The sequence below is a fragment of the Rutidosis leptorrhynchoides genome, chromosome 1, assembly GCF_046630445.1.
Source record: "Rutidosis leptorrhynchoides isolate AG116_Rl617_1_P2 chromosome 1, CSIRO_AGI_Rlap_v1, whole genome shotgun sequence".
Lineage (NCBI taxonomy): Eukaryota > Viridiplantae > Streptophyta > Magnoliopsida > Asterales > Asteraceae > Rutidosis > Rutidosis leptorrhynchoides.
The window spans coordinates 369,705,803-369,726,176 of record NC_092333.1 but is presented as its reverse complement, the minus strand read 5'-3'; positions in this window follow the sequence as shown (position 1 = coordinate 369,726,176).

Below are 20,374 nucleotides of genomic sequence, written 5' to 3'. Positions count from 1 at the left end.
TCGAAACTTAGAGTTAGAACTTACCGAGACTATCACCACGTAGCTAGAGTCACAAGGAACAACTTTAATACTTGCTCCAAAGATCAACCCTAAATCCTTCCTCTCTCAATCTCACTTTGAATCCAAATGGGTGTTAGAGTTTTGGGAGAGAAATTGAAAGAAAATGAAAAAGGAAAATGAAATAAATGAACTAGTGGACCAGATTTAATGCACCCATCTGATCTATACGTCCATTTACCATTTTGCCCCTCAAAATCTCTTAATTTAACCTAAAACCGGAACCTGGCCAGCAGGCCTGCCGCGGCGCGGCACTAAACGTCGCGGCGCGACGAAACACATGAAAAATAGCACCCTTTAATCCAAGTTCTGATCAAATCTTTGCTTGATGTGTCACGTCGCGGAGCCCTGTATCGCGGCGCGACAATTGCCTGGAACTGGTTCCCTCGACTAGCTAATCAATTTTCCAAGGTTTCCATAACTAATAACCCAAACGCTCACTTTAATACACATACTAACCCCAACCTTGAGTCTCACACGACTCAATGCCATCGTGACACGTAGGTAAACACGTTCGCGCATGCATTCAACATTTATAATATACACATTCTCAAGTAACTAACATGTTAGCTAACTTAGCCACATAACGAGCAAGTTATAGACGTATAATTGATTAGGTGTGTACCTTTAAGCGTGTACGGAAAAGCGGGGTGTTACATAACCTAAAATAAGTCGTTACATAATTGATTTCAATCTCTGACGTTATCATACAAAACTGCTTTAACAGGTTTCTTTCTTTTTGTTCTTTTTTTTAACCGACATATATAAAGCAAACAATACCCCATTTACTTATTTAAAGAAAAAGAAATCGAAAGCCATGATGCTGAAATATTGATGAGGGCCTACGTTTTTTTTTATTTTATGTTCCCACCATTTGTAATATTCGTTACCAACTCAAAAAGCCTTGAGTCTTATGTGGGCCGTGAACCTCCTTTTAGTTATTGGTCTGAGATTTCCTTTCATTTGATTGGGCCAATTACGTTTTAAATGGACTTGCAAGGTTGGGATTAGATAATCTAGCTTTTTGGGCCGTGTCTCTATCTATGTAATCGGACCAAATAATAATGTTGAAACCGCTACAGCATGAACTCATGTTTCTGTGAAAATGTTGTTGCACGAATGAAAAGTTTTATGAAGAAACGAAACGTGCATATTGGGTAGTGATGATTCTATATGAAGATGAACGGGTTTAAGTAATGATGATGAGGTGATGATATTTAGATAATGATATTGATGATATAGTTGATGATGTTACAATTATAACGATGAAGATGATTTGGAGTAACGAGTTGATGATTGTGACGATGATGAACGAGGTGGTGTTAAATAGAAACGTTATGTTATACGATGATGAACTTGGATGGTATAATTCTTATTATTATTATTATTATTATTATTATTATTATTATTATTATTATTATTATTATTATTATTATTATTATTATTATTATTATATTATTATTAAATATATTCAAAACGTTAAGATTACGAAGATTAGTGTTAAGCTTATGATTTAAAAGATGTTTAGGACATGAAAACAATATAGATTACAATTAAGATAATATAAGATTTGGTTATGAATATAATTACAAGTAAGACATGATTAAATGAATTATCATGATTATTAAAAAGTGTCATTTTTATTAGAACTACCAATTATTATTAGTATTAGAATTATGATTATTCTTATTATTATTATCATTATTATCATTTTTATGAGTCTTAATATTATTTTTATGAAAATTACTATTATTATTAATTTTATGAATATTATAATTATTATTATTATTATTTGTAACATTAAAATTATTATATTTGACATTAAATTTTTTTTTTAACATTATTATTCTTATTATCACACTTTGTATTACTAATATTACCATTAGTATTATTATTATTATTATTATTATTATTATTATTATTATTATTATTATTATTATTATTATTATTATTATTATTATTATTATTATTATTATTATTATTATTATTATTATTATTATTACTATTATTATAATTATAATAATAATTATTATTATTATTATAATTATAATAATAATTATTATTATTATTATTATTATTATTATTATTATTATTATTATTATTATTATTATTATTATCATTATCATTATCATTCATTTTTAGTATCATTTTTATTATTATTATTATCATTATTAGAAAAATTATCGTTTTTTATCAAAATTATTATTATTATTTTGACATTAATATTGTTATATTATTATTATTATTATTATTATTATTATTATTATTATTATTATTATTATTATTATTATTATTATTATTATTATTATTATTATTATTATTAAAACTAGTATCGATATTATTATCATAATAACTATTATTATTATCATTGTAAAATAAAACAAATTTTTATTTATTTTTATATTATTTTATCAAATAACTATTAGTTATATAAAACCATATTTACTACATATAACATAACTATATAAATTCGTCGTATGAATATTTTTACTACAAAATATTGTATCGTGAGTTTCATTTGCTCCCTTTTTAAATGCTTTTGCAATATATATATTTTTGCGACTGAGAATACATGCGCTGCTTTTATAAATGTTTTACGAAATAGACACAAGTAATCGAAACTACATTCTATGGTTGAATTGTTATACCGGATATCTCCCTTATTGAACTTTGTAGCCTTAGAATTGGTGTTTATTATAATTGCCACCAGTTGACGCGAATCCGAAAGATACATCTATGGGCCTTGACAAGCCCTAGTCAGAGAATTTGAACTGCTTTAGTACTTCAATTTTATTTTTGGGGATATTCTAGATGCATTTTATTAATGTCGGTTTCCAGGTGTTCAATCCATATGAATAATTTTAAACACTTACGAGTGTATGATTATTGATTAAATGAAATCTTGTGGTCTATTAAAATTATGAAAATGATTGATTACGATAAACTAATGAACTCACCAACCTTTTGGTTGACACTTGAAAGCATGTTTATTCTCAGGTTTAAAAGAAATCTTCCGCTGTGCATTTGCTCATTTTAGAGATATTACTTGGAGTCATTCATGGTATATTTCAAAATACGTTGCATTCAAGTCATTGAGTTCAATAAAGATTATTACTAAAGTAAATGACAGATTAGGTCATTTATAGTTTAGGTGTTATGGAATGGTATGCATGCCTGTCAACTTTTGATGAAATGAAAGTCTGTCTTTTAAAAATGAATGCAGTGTTTGTAAAATTTATCATATAGAGGTCAAATACCTCGCGATGTAACCATATCTTATTGTATTCATTCTTTTGGATTTGGACGGGTCACGATATGAACAAGGATGACGCTGGCACGAGAATAGAAGAAACCATAATTGGCACACCATCCGACTGCACGCCTTGCAACCATAGGGGAGTATTACGTCTTCACCACTTTTTCAATAGAATATACGCAAACTACTATACCACTTTAAAAACTAAGTATGGGATTGGCAACCCCATCAACATAAACTTTTAATAACAAAACGTCTCTTTCAAAACCTAAGTGTGGGATACGTCGTATCCTTAACATTGAGGACAATGTTATTTTAAAGTGTGGGATAGCAAATGTTGCACATAATGATTTTTGTAAAAAAAAACCTCAAGTGTTTTTAAACTAAATTTTTTACAAAATTTAAAACTTTCTGAACTATAAAACACTAAGGATTATAAAATTCTATAAAAGATCAAAAAAAATTTGCTACAAAATAGACAAAAGAGTAAAACAAGGTTAATTTTTTTTTTACGAAAATCAAACAAAATTTTCCAAAAGAGCATTGCATAACGAAAGGCGCGGTTCGACCCATTATAATTGTTGTGAAGCACCCCCAAATAAGCTTTTATAAGCACTCATTTTTAGTGCATCACTATACATCCGTTGAGCGTACCGATGTTAACATCTCGGAATCAGAACTTGCTCTTGATCTACATTTCGGAATCACACATTTTGACGAGAACTACTAAGTTAGAATCTCGGCTATTGGTGAAGACAAAAACACCCCCATTACACACCTTCATTTCCATCTCCACTCCACAATTCCATCCACTACTACCTATCCATTTGACTCGCTTCATAAATAAAGAAATAAATCCCGACAAAATCATTCCTTCCGGGAAATCCTCTATAAAACCGCATCAGAAAATGCGAGCATCCAAGCCAACTATCAAGAAGACCGCCAATAAAAGGAGACCTCGAAGAGAAAAGTAAAATATGTTTGCCCAAAAAATAATGTATTGTTGATGACTAAAGGTTCTGAAAAAAGCAGCAGAACCAGAAAAGATTCGAGGAAAGAACTCCTGGCAGTCAAAAAGAAGGATGCTCATCCTAAAATTCCTGACAAAAAGCTGAAAGGATCATCGAAAATCGATATTTTAAAGGAACTCCTATCTATCAAACCCTTCGCACCTCAAAAACCTCCAAATCATCATCTCTTCACGATACATGCTGAGTCCATAACTGAAAGTTCTCTCAAATAAGTGATGAAGATTTGAGTTTTGATCAAGCCTATAACGAAGAATGTAAGCATGACTGGCTAAGAGCAATTTCATTTCTTAGAACTATAGGACACCCCAAAACACTTCAGTGAAATGAGTGACCCGAGTGAGATAGCCTCAGTTATGTAACCTCCTCTCATACTTGCGAAAAAGGGTTTAAAAATAACAAAAATAATAAAACCAAGTTTTCGCTCCTCTGTCTTGCGGAACAAAGACCACTTGATCACTACGAATAAAATTCTTCAGTGTTTAAAGCTCGAAATTTTGCTTGAGGACAAGAAAAGTCTAAGTGTGGGATATTTGATATCGGCTAAAAAGTCACATTTTTACCCCCGATATTAAGTTCCAAAAGCATAAAGGTCAAAACTTTGTCGGAAAAATAATCACTTTTTGGTTAAATTTGTAGATAAAGTAATTACGAAGATGATGCAAAAAGAATCATGAGAATTGGACCTAAAACGAAGATTCTAGAGCGAAAACGGTGAAAGACAAGAAATCAAGTTACGACCCAGTAAAATCAGCTGAATAGGTAAGCAAACGGCCTTCCAAATGGCCTGCCAAATGGCCTGCCACATGCCCAAGTTAAACGGCTCCTGTAAACGGACTGGCTTGGCAAACAGCCCCTGCCAAACGGCCTGCTAGCCATTTGTTGGGAAATTTCAAGTCTATTTAAAGGCTTTTTGTCATCCAATTTCAACACACCTCTCCTCACTCTCTCACTACAATATACTTTCTCTCACTAGAGCTTTCAAGGCCTTCTCACCTTCGAGCGAGAAATTAAGTACCCGGAGGTGAACGCCGAAGATTGTAATAGGAGCGGTCTAGAGGATGTCAGCACTTGTAATGGTCCAGATCTCGTCTGTAAACAGTGAACGCTTTCCTTAATTTAATGAAGTTATCTTGCTATCTTAAGTTGCTTTCATCTTGCATGCCTATCTATCTGTTACAAATGTTTATTATATGTTGAATAATTTATCTGAAACTTATCCTATTGTTATGCTGAAACTTTGACGGTTTAGAAGTTTAATTTACGGATCAACCTTTCTGCTTATTCACGTGCCTATAACCTAGTATTAGGACCTGATCAACCCTAGGATACAAGGTAAGTTGTTATGTGTGCTTAACGTCATAATAGGGATATAGTACCTACGTACGAATAACTATTTATTCGTCAAAGAAGAGCTGCCCATTTAAGGCATAGCATAGTATTAAGTGGTGGAATATTGCTTTAGTTAGACCAACTAAGATTAAGAAAAGCTGATGTGATGACCCAGAAATTTCTGACCAAATTTAAACTTATTCTTTATATGTTTCCGACACGATAAGCAAAGTCTATAATGGTAAAATCTCGAAAACTTTGAATTGTGTTCATGTAATCAAATACCCTTTGACTGTGCTCAATGATTCACGAACATTTATGTGTATAGATATGTATATATATAAGATATAGTTATACTAATTGAAAACATTAACAAGTATTATGTGTATGATATCGTACATTAAAGTTATTGATTTCCATATCTATTTGATATACTAAAATATCAAATTTAAAGAATAATGTCAAACGATTGAATTAAAAGATATTTATCAAGTCCCTTAAGGATCGTGATATTATTATAAGTCTCTGTTGTGAGGTCCACATTGATTTGAGGAATCTTTCCATTTTAACAATATTCAGAATAAATGGTAAAGTGATCTACATATGAGAACAAAGTGTCAATTAACGATAACTAGACAAAAGTTAATGGAGATTCCTGTTTGATTTCCAATACATACTATACAATAAATTACTAGTGACTTTTGATAAGATAACTTGAGATAATTTAAAATGTATTATTTAAGACTGTTTAGTTAATTATAGAGAGTATATTGAGAGTAAATAAATTTGAACGTAATTATCAACGTTAACAAAGTATTAAATGTATATTTTGAATTTATTTGTTTCAATATATATAATTAATATACTTATTTATGTAATAAAATTTGATAAATAAAACATAATTATAGATATAGTAATTTGAAAATAAATGTATATGAATTCTATACATAAATATTATTATTATATATAAGGTATAAATATTAAATATTCAAATGAGTGATATCATACAAAATATTATATATATATTGTGTGTGATTACAAGTTAAAAATATAGTTGTATACTAATATTATTAGTACTTCATTATTGTTAATATTAATATTAATGCTAATATTAATATCAGTATTATTAATATTACTATATAAGATATTTAGATATGAAATTTGATACAATTAATGTGTTATAATTACTAAAATTACTATTATCATTATTAATATCATCATTATTATAATCAGTAGGAAAATTATAATTATTATGATTATTATTATTATTATTACCAAAAAATAATAAATCTTAATTAAAAGTTATCATTATTACTTTCATCATTAGTCTTATTATTATTGATTTTATTTTAACAAATATTATTATCATTATTATTATTAGTATTTTTATTATTATGAATAATAATATCAATATTATTATTATTAATATAATTATTAATATTAAAAATAATACATATAGAAATAGATTTTTACGCATAATGGAACACATACATATTTTTTTGTTTGTTTTCATCTTCCCCTCCTTTTCTTCTCTAGTCCGTGAGTCCTGTCCACAATCATCAACCCTACAAATTTTTTGATCAATTATAAAAAAAACTATAACCCATTTAATTACTGAAACACAACCCCCTAAATTACTAAAAATCGAATTTTTAAAACAGAAAAAAAGAAGTACGGCCTGTTTATTTTTTTATTTTCTCTGTTCTTCACCAATTATACCAAAAGCTCGATTTTGTGATGTTTTAGAAATCTATTAATGCAATTTTGTTAGAATCCTTTTACTCAAACTATCTGCAAAGTTTCGATTTCCAATTTCTAATATCGAGTGTGAATTTTGAGGTCAAAGTTAAATTTTCAAAAGTCAAACGTTTTGTTCAAAGAGAAATTCGTGTTCAGTTGGATGTTTCAAGTTCAATTGAAGATGGAAAAAGTTTCTAGGAACAGTTCAACACCTTTTTCATGTTATAATTCTTGTCTAAAACATTACGAAAATCAAAATCGAACTTGGATTTTTTTTCCTTTGTTACGAACAGCAACAATGGCCTTTTTTTATTTTTTTTTATTTTAACATTAACACCCATTCTAGTTCCATGGTTGTTTACAAGTCCTAATTAATATCACAAAATTCGTTATATTGATTTTGAGGCACAGATCGATTTGTTAGAAGAAGGAAATAGGAAACAGGAAAGATACGAGTTATATATATTTGGATTGGATATAAATCAGAGAAAAACAAATGGAGGAATGGTTAGGGTGTTGTTATGGGAGCGATTGGTCACGGGTTCGAGCCCGGTTTAGAGCATTCTTTTTAGGACAAGCTTTTAAAGGTAGTAATTCATTTTATTATTATTATTATTATTATTATTATTATTATTATTATTATTATTATTATTATTATTATTATTATTATTATTATTATTATTATTATTATTATTATTATTATTATTATTATTGTTATTAACATTATTAATGTAATTATTATTATAAATTTTGTCATATTAGGTATTAGTTATCAATTATGATTATTATTATGATCATGGTGATAATTAAGAATATGGTTATTATTATTATTATTATTATTATTATTATTATTATTATTATTATTATTATTATTATTATTATATTTACTAACGACTAAGATATGTATTATCATTATTATTATGTAGACTTAAACATTATGATTAATGTTATTATCATTTTGTTATTAAGTAACGTCATTAAGTATTATTAAAGTTATTACTGGTAGTACTACTATTAATATAAGTATTATTATGATTAGGATTATTATTATTATGAGTAGTATTTAATGAACCATTATTAAAATTATTAATATTAGTAATAAAATGGTTATGTTTATAGTATCTAATAATATCAATATTATTACTGTTATCATTAATACTAGAAGTATCGTTATTTTTAATCTATAATTTTAGTTAAACTAGTAGTATCATTATTATAACATTATAAGTATTATTAGAATTATCATCTTATATAAAATTTGCATTATTATGATATTTAAATTTAATAGTATTATTACCCATATCTTAATATTTTCATTAAATTTACTGACAAATGATATCCATATAACGATATATTTAATACACATAAGTAAACTATATTAAGATTTTATTTATTAAAATATATAAAATAAATATATAATGAAATATATAAGTTATCGATATAAAAACTTATATTACTAATAATAATATATATATTTGTCTGATTACAAGTATATGTTTTAATATATATTTGAATGATATAGGTTCATGAATCCGAGGCCAACCCTACAATTGTTCAATGTCATCATATGTATTTTTACTACAAAATACATTATAGTGAGTTTCATTTGCTCCCTTTTTAAATGCTTTTGCAATATATATTTTTGGGATTGAGAATACATGCGCTGCTTTTATAAATGTTTTACGTAATAGACACAAGTACTTGAAACTACATTCTATGGTTGAATTGTTATACCGGATATTGCCCTTGTTGAACTTGGTAACCTAAGAATTGGTGTTTATTATAATTGCCACCAATTGACATGAATCCTAAAGATAGATCTATGGGCTTTGAGACGGCCCAGTCAGAGAATTTGAACTGCTTTAGTACTTCGATGTTTATATGTTTGGGGATATTCTAGATGCATTTTGTTAATGTCGGTTACCAGGTGTTCAATCCATATAAATGAATTTTAAACACTTGCAAGTGTATGATTATTGAGTAAATGAAAATCTTGTGGTCTATTAAAATAATGGAAATGATTGTTTATGATAAACTAATGAACTTACCAACCTTTTGGTTGACACTTGAAAGCATGTTTATTCTCAGGTATGAAAAAAATCTTCCGCTGTGCATTTGCTCATTTTAAGGATATTACTTGGAGTCATTCATGACATATTTCAAAAGATGTTGCATTCGAGTCGTCGAGTTCATCAAGATTATTATTAAGTCAATTATAGTTGGATATATTATGAAATGGTATACATGCCGTCAACTTTCGATGTAATGAAAGTTTGTCTTTTAAAAACGAATGCAATGGTTGTAAAATGTATCATATAGAGGTCAAGTACCTCGCGATGTAACCAAATGTTGAAGACTTCGTCCAGGTGGATTAGGACGGGTCTCTCCAGGTGGTATCAGAGCGGTGGTCTTAGCGAACCAAGTCTTGCATTAGTGTGTCTAACTGATAGTTGTTTAGATGCATTAGTGGGTCTGGACTTCGACCGTGTCTGCATGTCAAAAGTTTTGCTTATCATTTCGTGTTGAAAATTACTTGCTTATCATCCTTAAAGTCTAGACATGTCTTACTGCCTCTACTGCATAAATAGTGTATAGATAAATTCGTATCTTAGCGTATCTGCTAAATCATATCATATCGTACCGTATCTGTTACTGTTGACTTTTCTGGTCAGCTTTCATAGATTCCTCCGTAACTTATGAGATTTTTGTATTATATATGCATATGTAAATAATGTATTGCAGGGTACTAATTTACATCCTATAATCTATTTCATATCAAAAATATTTTATCTGATCGTACGAGATGGATCCCTTAACCAGTTCGAATTCCTTAGATTCCGACAACCATTCCGAAATGAATTTTCACTCGAGCTCCGAAAGCAGTGTAACCGGAATGGATCAACCAATTAGCCATCATCAATTCTGAATGAATTGGGGATGAGTTCATAGTCTACTTAATCAATGGAGACGAGAAGAAGGTGATCCCTTCCATCCACCACATTCCCCTCTTGGTGAAGAACCTGGAGCACTTATCGGCGAACCTATCCGAAACACCATTTTCAGCCTCATTTCCAGGGTAGCTCGTCACGATTGTATTCTATCCACAATTCTAAACCTTATTCATCCGCTTGTTCCGACCGACAATCATCCCGGAATAATAGAAGAATTCAACGAGCTTCGCGCTCGAGTAATCAATTTAGAAAACATGGTACAAAACTTACCAGCTTCAGCAACATCACCAGCACCAACAGTACCACTAAAACCCAAGTTTCAACATCACATGCCTCAACATCTCATTCTGTACCCCGAGTATAATCTTCATTCTACGTATCATTCCACATCCTTGATCTTCGTTCGACATGATGATTATGTAATCTCTAGTGTTTTAGAGATTATATATTCTTGTTCTATAGGTAAATCAAATGCGTTTAATATCATATTAACTCATTAAATCCATGATTACATCTGAAGAAAATATATATGTATATATGTTTTCATAAAGATTGTAATTAAAAATTCTTTTGTACAAACCGTTAATGGTGAAAATATTTTAACGGGTAGGTAATACTCGAGGAATATTTAGATTTCACATTAATAAGTTAAACTGTACATTCTTCGAATCTAATTCAACAGTCATTTACTATCCTACTTACATCCACAGATATACATATCCGTTCACCACAGAATAATCATTTTCATTCAATTTTAAATTTGGATTTTGATCTATCAGAATTCAACAAGTGGAATAATGAAGAAAACATTGGACAAAATAAAATTTGTTAGAAACAAACAAATTAATTATGAGAAATTTTGTTAAGAATCCACGCTAATTATTCCTAGCTAACTGTTCCTAGCTAACTATTAATTCCGTATTACATTTTTATTTATCGCAATTTATTTATCGCAATTTTATTTATCGTCATTTAATTTCTGTTATTTATTTTACGCACTTTAAATGTCGGGACACGTATACAATGTTTTGACATATCATATTGACGCATCTATATATATTATTTGGAATAACCATAGACACTCTATATGCAGTAATGACCGAGTTAGCTATACAGGGTTGAGGTTGATTCTAAAATAATATATATACTTTGAGTTATGATCGAGTCTGAGACATGTATACAATGGGTCATGATACGTATTAGTTAATTCGAATATTATATATTAAACTGCATATGAATTATTGAATTACTAACTGTGGACTACCAGCATTGGACAATTAAAAATGAATTAAAATATTGATTATAACATATGAAACTAAACAATTTTTCAAGTTTCCCACTTGATTTCATCTTAAACCTCATTTGTATCTTGACGATTACAATCTTTCAAACCTTTCATGATTCTTGAAAACACCTCAATCTAGAGGATGAACCAACCGTACTTCATCTACGGAAGAAAAGATTGATGCATATAGTTATGCACCTGAAAAACTCTCGGAACCTGAGTAAACGTTTAACACGTATCTGTGCTAGCTCCTTTGGCATTGTTATTACCGAAAATAACATTTCAATTCTTTTTCAAATTAGCCAATTTTGTCACAGCTCCAGCAAATCAGCTTCAATTTTTCATTCGAATAAACCTTATTATAAAGATTACCCCTTCATCATCGTTACTGGAGAACCGTTTACATTCCACCACATTAGCAGTAAACTTACCAGCAACTATATTGATCTAGGATCTTCTAAAAAATCATTATAATTATCGAAACCCCATCATTTACTCATCTACATCTTGTAAAAATAATTGCCATACCAACTACCGAGAATTAGTAATCAGTCTTTCGTATCTCGCAACGATTCTATGCCAACAATTATATATATACATATAACATCTACCTCCTAGACTTATATATTTCGAATGTGAAGTTTCTGAAAAACACCCCAAACTGCGAACTAGTTCTCCGAAATTGGAAAAATGCTGATGAAGCAGCAAAAACTGTAAACGACTTAACAGTCAAAAGTTTGATGATAAAGAATAGTGTGTTGGCAAAGCTCAGAAAAGTTGGAACTGGAAAATGAATTGAGCAAACTATGAAGAAGGCCGTGGACAAATCACAAGGACTAAACATGCCTTCAAATAATCCAAATGATTCAGTATCTGCTGAAGTCATTAACGAATATCTTGCTCCTGACTCTAAATCTTTACGGATAAATCTTATTCATCATCCATCGATATTAGAAATTCTAAGATATCATCGTATCTTTTATTATAAATATCCTCGATATTTCTGAAAATATTTTCATAGCTATTCTTATCGGAAATCATTCATCTTTTTGCGATATCAGTGTTAGATCAGAAAAGAAACTGCTTTAGTTTCTAAATTCTAAATAATTTGAATTTAAATTATGAATGTTTTTGAAGTAGTGTTGGGAACTGAAGCATGAGTTAGTATAATATAATGACACTTGATCAACGTGATTATATTACAGTAAGTCATGCTGAGTTTCTATTGGAACGTGATGATTCATAGATCATAACGTCATCATGTGCCATGTTACACGACTCTTACATTCTACCTAATCTCCAAACATATCGAGAACATATCTTCCTGATAGTTCTATCTTTTCTCTTGAATTCTGGTAATTTGACAAGTCAGATTATGCTATTACCATTTATTTCTTAGAATATTAACTCTGTTCATTCCGAAATTCGTATCTACAAATTCTGGACTATTATTCACTTAACTTGAAGTTGGGAAGAGAAAATAAAATCATGGAACTCCAACATATAAGGGAAAATATAAAGCCCGACAACAACCTAGAAATCAAAAACCGTGTATATCAATGCATATAGCAATATAAAGACACGGGAGAATTAAAAACACTATAACCCCAAGGTAACAGTAGAAATGAACATATTCCTCTGGTGGTAAATGAAAAAGAAGATTTACAGATGCGATAACTAGAAAAATATCAAGGATCAGAACTGGATTTAGCATTTTAAAATCTTTTGGAAGTTTGAATTGAGGAAGGAAGTATAGGAGTGGTGAAAATTAATGGAATGGAAAAGGTTAATTTATAAGTGAAATATCAGACAGAGTAATCGAGGCAGATGATCGCATTTAATCAAAGAGGATCCTAATTTCCTCAATTTTTTAAGGATCAAATCTTATATAGATTACAAAGATTTTCTTTAGATTCCTTGAATTCCGGAATTCAACCGTTACCACGTCAAAAGTTAAGATAAATCTTTGATTCCTAATTTCACTCTTTCGTGATAGTTTCATTCGTACTCTTCGAATAATCGAATTATTTTATTTTTATTACTCAATGGTGATAAAGCTTTAGATTCCAACTCGTATGAGTCATGAAAACATATTTATTGTTAGCAATGACCATTCCAATCAAATTTCGGGACGAAATTTCTTTAACGGGTAGGTACTGTGACGACCCGAAAATTTTTGACCAAATTTAAACTTAATCTTTATATATTTCTGACACGATAAGCAAAGTCTATAATGTTGAAATCTCAAAAACTTTGAACTGTGTTCATGTAATCAAATACTCTTTGACTGTGCTCAACGATTCACGAATATTTATGTGTATATATGTGTATATATATAAGATATAGTTATACTAATTGAAAACATTAACAAGTATTATGTGTATGATATCGTACATTAAAGTTATTAGTTTCCATATCTATTTGATATACTAAAATATCAAAGTTAAAGAATAATGTCAAACGATTGAATTAAAAGATATTTATCAAGTTCCTTAAGGATTGTGATATTATTATAAGTCTCTGTTGTGAGGTCCACGTTGATTTGAGGAATCTTTCCATTTTAACAGTATTCGAAATAAATGGTAAAGTGATCTACATATGAGAACAAAGTGTCAATTAACGATAACTAGACAAAAGTTAATGAAGATTCCTGTTTGATTTCCAATACATACTATACAATAAATTACTCGTGACTTTTGATAAGATAACTTGAGATAATTTAAAATGTATTATTTAAGACTGTTTAGTTAATTATAGACAGTATATTGAGAGTAAATAAATTTGAACGTAATTATCAATGTTAACAAAGTATTAAATGTATATTTTGAATTTATTTGTTTCAATATATATAATTAATATACTTATTTATGTAATAAAATTTGATAAATAAAATTTAATTATAGATATAGTAATTTGAAAATAAATGTATATGAATTCTATACATAAATATTATTATATATATAAGGTATAAATATTAAATATTCAAATGAGTGATATCATACAAAATATTATATATATTGTGTGATTACAAGTTAAAAATATAGTTGTATACTAATATTATTAGTACTTCATTATTGTTAATATTAATATTAATGCTAATATTAATATCAGTATTATTAATATTACTATATAAGATATTTAGATATGAAATTTGATACAATTAATGTGTTATAATTACTAAAATTACTATTATCATTATTAATATCATCATTATAATCAGTAGGAAAATTATAATTATTATGATTATTATTATTATTACCAAAAAATAATAAATCTTAATTAAAAGTTATCATTATTACTTTCATCATTAGTCTTATTATTATTGATTTTATTTTAACAAATATTATTAGTATTTTTATTATTATGAATAATAATATCAATATTATTATTATTAATATAATTATTAATATTAAAAATAATACATATAGAAATAGATTTTTACGCATAATGGAACACATACATATTTTTTTGTTTGTTTTCATCTTCCCTTCCTTTTCTTCTCTAGTCCGTGAGTCCTGTCCACAATCATCAACCCTACAAATTTTTTGATCAATTATAAAAAAAAACTATAACCCATTTAATTACTGAAACACAACCCCCTAAATTACTAAAAATTGAATTTTTAAAACAGAAAAAAAAGAAGTACGGCCTGTTTATTTTTTTATTTTCTCTGTTCTTCACCAATTATACCAAAAGCTCGATTTAGTGATGTTCTAAAAATCTATTAATGCAATTTTGTTAGAATCCTTATACTCAAACTATCTGCAAAGTTTTGATTTCCAATTTCTAATATCGAGTGTGAATTTTGAGGTCAAAGTTAAATTTTCAAAATTCAAGCATTTTGTTCAAAGAGAAATTCCTGTTCAGTAGGATGTTTCAAGTTCAATTGAAGATGGAGAAAGTTTCTAGGAATGATTCAACACCTTTTTCATGTTATAATTCGTCTAAAACATTACGAAAATCAAAATCAAACTTGGAATTTTTTTTTTCCTTTGTTACGAACAGCAACAATGGCCTTTTTCTTTTTTCTTTTTTTAATTTTTTTTTAATTTTAACATTAACACCCATTCTAGTTCCATGGTTGTTTACAAGTCCTAATTAATATCACAAAATTTGTTATATTGATTTTGAGGCACAGATCGATTTGTTAGAAGAAGGAAATAGGAAATAGGAAAGATACGAGTTATATATATAGGGATTGGGTATAAATCAGAGAAAAAAATGGAGGAATGGTTAGGGTGTTGTTATGGGAGCAAGTGGTCATGGGTTCGAGCCCGGTTTAGAGCATTCTTTTTAGGACAAGCATTTTGAAATGCCCCGTTCATATTAATTATAAACGTTTTATATTAATTGGTTTCTTTGCAAGGTTTTGACCTCTATATGAGACGTTTTTCAAATCTTGCATTCATTTTTAAAAACAACCATAACCTTTATTATTGAATAAAGGTCTTAATGACATAATTTAGATTGTCTATCAAAGACAATCTCCTCAAATAAATAAGTTTTTACACAACCCATTACAATATGATCAAATATATTACAACAAATACTCCGAATGCAAGTTTAAACAATATAAACAATTATGCCGACTCCAAATCTTGACCTTGGGTTGGCATACGACAGCGGAAGCGTTTTTAATATTCACCTACGAATAAACATGCTTAAAACGTCAACAAAAATGTTGGTGAGTCATAGGTTTAATTTCTATATAATAATCATAATATTTAATAAGCCACAACATTTCATTTAATTAAATGCGCAGGATCATTACAAATGCAAAAATCATTCATACGATGAGTCGCCTGGTAACCGACCTTAACATAGAGCGCTTAAGATATCTGGCATCATACATTCCACAATTCAAATGTATGACAAGGACCCTTCGAAGTACTAAAGCATTTCCACTATTCGAAAATGGGGGTGGTTGGTGCTCGTAGATCTACCTTTAGGATTCGCGTCAATTAGTGTTTTTCACTAATTCTTAGGTTACCAAGCATAATAATAATAAGTACAGATATCCGGTATAACAAAATAATTGCAGAATGTAGTTCCATGAACTTGTGCTTATTTTGTAAAACATTTTTATATTTTGCATGTATTCTCATCCCAAAATAATTTAGATAGTAAAAATGGGACTCTAACTCACTTGTGATGATTTTCGAATAGATGGTGGTAAGACTTGGCCTTTGACAAATTCACGAACCTAATAATAATATTCTTGTGTCAAGATATATATATATATATATATATATATATATATATATATATATATATATATATATATATATATATATATATATATATAATTAATATTCCATACTTATGATACTTGTGATAATTTGAATTATTCATTGTTAGTAGTCCAACGTTCGTAGTCCAATAGTCCAACAGTATGAATATATATATAAATATAAATGCGTATATTGTGTTAGAATTCACTAACACTATAATATATTGTCTTAATATAATAAGACACATAATATGTATATTGTCTGAAGCAATCCTAGACCCATTGTATACATGTCTCAGGCTCGATCACAACTCAGAGTATATAATATTTTGAAATCCACTTCGACACACAGCTAACTCGAAATTACTGCCAATGGTGTCTTATAGTTCGTTCCAATAATATATATAGAAGAAATCAAAATGATATGTCAAAACACTGTATACGGATCCACGGTGATCAAGTCATATATATATATATATATATATATATATATATATATATATATATATATATATATATATATGGTGCCTTACGATCTTTATTAAGACTATAATATATTGTCGTAGAACTTAATCACGACTATTACAAATTGTATTTCCATAAGTTCGGGAAGAAGACATGTATAAATACATGTAGGATACAAGGTAAGTTAGCTAGGATAAGGTTAGCATCCATTTTTATGAATCATGTCCGTAGCTAAAAATTAAGGAAAATATCCAATTTTGTTTTACCCATAATTTCTTCGTTACAAATCCGTTTTGAGTGATTCGAGTTGCCATGGTTTCATATCGAACTCAACATTATTAATCCTAACATAAAAAGTATCGATTTATAGTCAAAAATACAACTTAGGTGTCAAATAAGAGAAGATAGTCATATCCGTCGTAAGAACGACATCTTGATGACCCTTTTGAAAAACATACTTCCACTTAGATTTTAACCATGGATTTTGGATATATTTCATATCCATATAAAATAAGATTTTTCACCGAAGGAAATCTTTTAATTCAAAGTTTAAGATAGGTTTTTAAAATTAAAACCCAAAACAGCCCCCGTTCGACTAAGACGGCGTATATTCGATTTTAAGGTGTTCTTCATGTTTACAAGTTTTATATCCTTATGTTAGCTTGACATATAGTCATAATACATGTGTTGAAGTATTTTAAAAGTCAATTTAGAAGGATTAAGTTTATTTGCAAACAAGTTTAGAAATAATCTAAACTATGTTCTTGTTGTTATTAGTTATTACTCAAAATAAGATAGCTATATGAATATGAATCGAATAAGATTATGAATAAGGTTACTACCTCAAATCAAATGAATAAAGTTGCTGGAGAAATATGGAAAATATCTTGAGTTCAAAGATATCCTTGATGGCTTGGAATTCTTGAAGTAAAATCATGGAATGAACAAAAGTTCGAATAAGCTTTTTATCTTGAAATAAGATAGTTATAAGTATATGAATTTAACCAAAGCTTATATATGATTCTTACCTTGATTATAAGATGAAAAGCTACTGGAAATGAAGTAAGATTCTTGATCCTAAAGAGTGGTTGAGTTGGATTGAAAGATTGGAAATAATCTCCTTGAAATCGGATGACTATCTTGATACGTTCTTGAGTGATTCTTTCTATGGTGTTTTAAGCTTGATATTTGATGTAGTTTATGACCAAAGAGAAGGTTGTTTACTGAGTTCTTGAGTAGGTAAATGAAGAGAGATTAGAGAGTGAATTAACTTGGAAGAAAATTGGAAATGAAATTCTATGTGTGTGTGTGCAAATTAACGTGAAGATGGGATGGATATATAGAATATTTAGCTTGTTTTCTTGCATATAAGTCATACATGAGGTTAAATGGTTGGTTCCCACATGTAACATCTTGTCTAATGGCTGATCATTGGAGCTTATTGTTCTTATATACCAATAGTAAGTACATCTAGTAGTTGAGTATGATATTGGTATAAATACCGAATGAATACGAGTAGAATTCTTGATGGAATTGAATGAGAATATGAGTATAGCTATCTTTGTTGAGTATAAGTATATTCATATATGTACTTAAGTCCTTTAAAAGTGTATTAATACATATTAATACAATACATATATATACATTTTAATTTAGAAGTTATTACAACGTTAATTGTTATATATATGTATATAGTTTTGAAGTCTTTAAGTTAGTAATCTCATTTTATGTAATTGTTATTATATGTAATCAGATACTTAAATATAATTTTAACAAATCATAAGTATATATATATATATATATATATATATATATATATATATATATATATATATATATATATCCATATATACATTATTATATAATTATTTCAAATTATGACGTTCGTGAATCGTTAGACAGACTGGGTGGCCAAACGTTTGTATAAAATTCATTTCAAATAACCAAGTCTTAATGAGTTTGATTGCTTAACATGTTGGAAACATTAATTGTGTAAATATTAATCTTCTATATATTAGCGAAATAATCCGGGTCGTTACATTACACACCCGTTAAATTAAATTTCATCCCGAAATTTAGAATAGTACCTAGTTAACGTGCGATATCGGGAAACAAATGTGGGTACTTCAACTTCATTTGGTCTTATCGTTCCCAAGTAAATTCAGGTCCTCTACGAGCATTCCATCGAACCTTAACGATTGGTATCTTACTTTGTTTGAGTCATTTGACCTCACGATCCATAATTTCGACGGGTTCTTCGACGAAATTTAGTTTCTCATCAATTTTAATCTCGTCTAAAGGAATAATTAGATCTTCGGTAGCTAGGCATTTCTTCAGCTTTGAAACATGAAAGGTGTTGTGAATCTTTTCTAATTGTGGAGGTAGCTCAAGTTGATAGGCCACCGGCCCAATGCGTTTTTCAATCTTGAATGGCCCAATGTATCTTGGGCTCAATTTCCCCCGCTTTCCAAAATGAATAACACCTTTCCAAGGTGATACCTTAAGCATAACCATATCAACTTTCTCAAACTCTAAAGGTTTTCTTCTAACATCCGCATAGCTCTTTTGTCGACTCCGGGCTGTTTTCAATCGTTGCTAAATCTGAATGATTTTATCGGTGGTTTCTTGGATAATTTCCGGATCTGTAATATGTTTATCCCCCACATGACTCCAACAAATTGGAGACCTGCACTTCCTACCATAAAGTGCCTCGAATGGTGCCGCCTCAATACTAGAATGATAGCTGTTGTTGTAGGAAAACTCAGCTAACGGTAGATGTCGATCCCAACTGCTTCCAAAATCAATAACACATGCTCGTAGCATGTCTTCGAGTGTCTGAATCGTCCTTTCACTCTGCCGATCAGTTTGTGGATGATAGGCAGTACTTAAATCTAGACGAGTTCCCAACGCTTCGTGTAATGCCTGCCAGAATCTGGAAGTAAATCTGCTATCACGATCAAAGATAATAGAGATTGGTATACCATGTCTAGAAACAACTTCTTTCAGGTATAATCGTGCTAATTTCTCTAT